The sequence below is a fragment of the Gossypium hirsutum genome, chromosome A07 (assembly GCF_007990345.1).
Source record: "Gossypium hirsutum isolate 1008001.06 chromosome A07, Gossypium_hirsutum_v2.1, whole genome shotgun sequence".
Classification (NCBI taxonomy): domain Eukaryota; kingdom Viridiplantae; phylum Streptophyta; class Magnoliopsida; order Malvales; family Malvaceae; genus Gossypium; species Gossypium hirsutum.
In genome coordinates, this window is record NC_053430.1 from 97594448 (window position 1) to 97597157 (window position 2710).

The window sequence follows — 2710 nt, forward strand, 5'->3', positions numbered from 1 at the left end:
CCTAAAATGTAAAATTTTACTTTTGATCTTTTAATTTTTATAAGATTTTACTTTGATAAATAGTAAAATTATATTTTGATCATTTAAAAATGATAAAATTTTGATTTAATCTTTTAAAAATAATAAAAATATAAACTATTAAAATTATAAAATTATATTTTAATCATCATAAAAATATAAGATTTTTAATTTTAATTTTATCATTTTTAACTAAATTGATATTGATATTATTTTCAATAAAAAAAATTTAAGCGCGTGCGTTTATAAAAATTACAGATAACTCTAAACGTTGTATTAGAAAGAGTAAGAGTCCTATAGAACCTGCTCGGAAATTTGCTAGTAACTGGCAGAAACCAAATGTTGAAAAAGCCATAGAGAGAGTAAGAGGAAAGCCAAATGGATACAAATTCATCAAAATTTTCAACCCATCATGCAGTTCTTTTTCCATTCATGTCAAAAGGTCACATCATACCAATTCTCAACCTAGCTCGCCTCCTGCTCCGCCGTGGCATGGCGGCGACAATGTTCACCACCACCGGAAACCGACCCTTTATTGCCGAGTCTCTTGCCCACACATCCGTCTGTATCATTGACATCCCTTTCCCTCAAAACGCCCCTGAAATCCCACCTGGTGTTGAGAGCACTAATTTATTACCTTCAATGTCGCTATTTTTTCCATTTTGTAAAGCCACAAAGCAGATGCAACCCATGGTCGAAGAAAAGCTCCAGGTTCTGGTTCAGGTTCGACCAGTTAGCTTCATGGTGTCAGATGGGTTCCTATGGTGGACCCTTGAGTCTGCAACAAAGTTTGGATTACCAAGGTTGGTGTTACTGGCATGAACCAGTTTGTTTCATGCATGATCAAAGCTGTTTTTGAGGACAAGCTTTTGGTTGGGGTTGAGTCAGATGACGAGTTAATCACAGTGACTCAGTTTCCATGGATTAAGGTTACAAGAAACGACTTCAATACAGTGATGCCTAATCCAACAAATTCTTCACAGGAGTTCGTCATTGATCAAATGAAGAAATCAACATCAAACAGTTTTGGGTATATCGTTAACAGCTTTTATGAGTTGGAAAAAGTTTATGTTGATAGTTGGAACAGTGAGGAACGCCTAAGGTTTGGTGTGTGGGACCATTGTGCTTAGCTGAACCCGAACGTGAACCTCAAAAGAAACCCTTTTGGATTCAATGGCTAGACCAAAAACTAGCTCAAGGGTGCTTCGTTCTATAGGTAGCATTCGGCTCTCAAGCCGAGGTTTCATCGGAACAACTCCAACAAACAGCGATGGGATTGCAAGGATCAAAGGCAAACTTCTTATGGGTTTAAAGGAAAGAAGAATCAGAATCATTTGATGAAGGGTTTGAAGAAGGGGTGAAAGAGAGAGGCATTGTGGTGAAACAATGGGTGGATCAAAGTCAAATACTGAAACACCAATGTGTTGAAGGGTTTTTGAGTCACTGTGGGTGGAATTCAGTGCTGGAAAGCATATGTTATGGGGTCCCAATCCTTGCATGGCCGATGATAGCTGAGCAGGCACTGAATTCGAGAATGGTGGTTGAGGAAATCAAGGTAGGGTTAAGAGTTGAATCGACATGCAATGGGATGGAACCTTTGTTTGTGAAGGTGGAAGGGTTGATGAAGATGGTAAAGGAGTTAATGGAAGGGGAGATGGGGAAACAAGCAAGGAAAAGAGTGAAACAAGTTGCAGAGTTGGGTAAGATGGCTATGGCGGACGCTGATGGACCGTATTGGCAGACTTGCTTATTAATGAACTATGCAACAAGAAGCAAGCGGCCATTAAAATTGTCTAGCCACCTTTTCTTTTTTTGCGTGTGTGTGGTCCTAACTTCAGGATATGCCCTTTCCTAAGGGCCAAGTGCTTAAACTTCTTGAACAAACGAAGAAATTACAAGGATGATATGTGTTAAAATGGGCTTGAATAAAGTGACATGTTAAAATGTAAATAATTGGGTATGAGTTAAACAAAGCTTAACACTGAAATGCCATCTAATTAACAAATAAGATTGAATTTAAATGATACTCTCGGAATAAGGGAACTTATGTAGTTATCCATGGAAAATGTGCAATTTGAATTGAAAGATGGTATAACATTAGTGAACGACCAACAAATGAATAAAATAATGGGTAAAATAAGTGATGTGTGAAATTTTAATGAATTATAATCGAGTATTAAGAAAGAATAAGTTAGTGATTGGATTTAAATACTTGATAATTTGAGTCGAAGATTAAATATTGTGTCATCGAAGGATCACAATACCGTGCAAAGTTGGATGGGCGTAGCTAATTTAGTTTTGTAATATCTTGTATTATAAAACTTGAAATGGTTTAAATTTATAAATTTGGCGTTATTTTCATAATGATTATGATATTTTTTTAGGGTAAATCACATCAACAGTCATTCAATTTTAAGAAAAGAATAAAATAATCATTTAATTTTTAATTCAATTAGTAAACTTTAGAAAAATAACAAAACAGTCACCCACTAACATTTTTCAGTACAAGCAATTAACTTGCCACGTTGGATATTTTCATGTTATCCCTCTCATACACCACCTTCCATTAAGCAACAAAAACATAAAGAGAAAAAGGGGGGCTTTTTCACCATTTTACTTCATCCTTCTCTGCTCTCTCACCACCACCCTTGATGTTGGCCACTTCCACAAGTCCACTATCCTTTAATCATCA

General features: G+C 36.1%; 1 pseudogene; it reads left to right on the forward strand.

Moving 5' to 3' along the window:
- Nucleotides 1-262: 262 nt before the first annotated feature.
- LOC107926448 (UDP-glycosyltransferase 90A1-like) lies at nucleotides 263-2036 on the forward strand (annotated as a pseudogene).
- The last annotated feature ends 674 nt before the right edge of the window (nucleotides 2037-2710 follow it).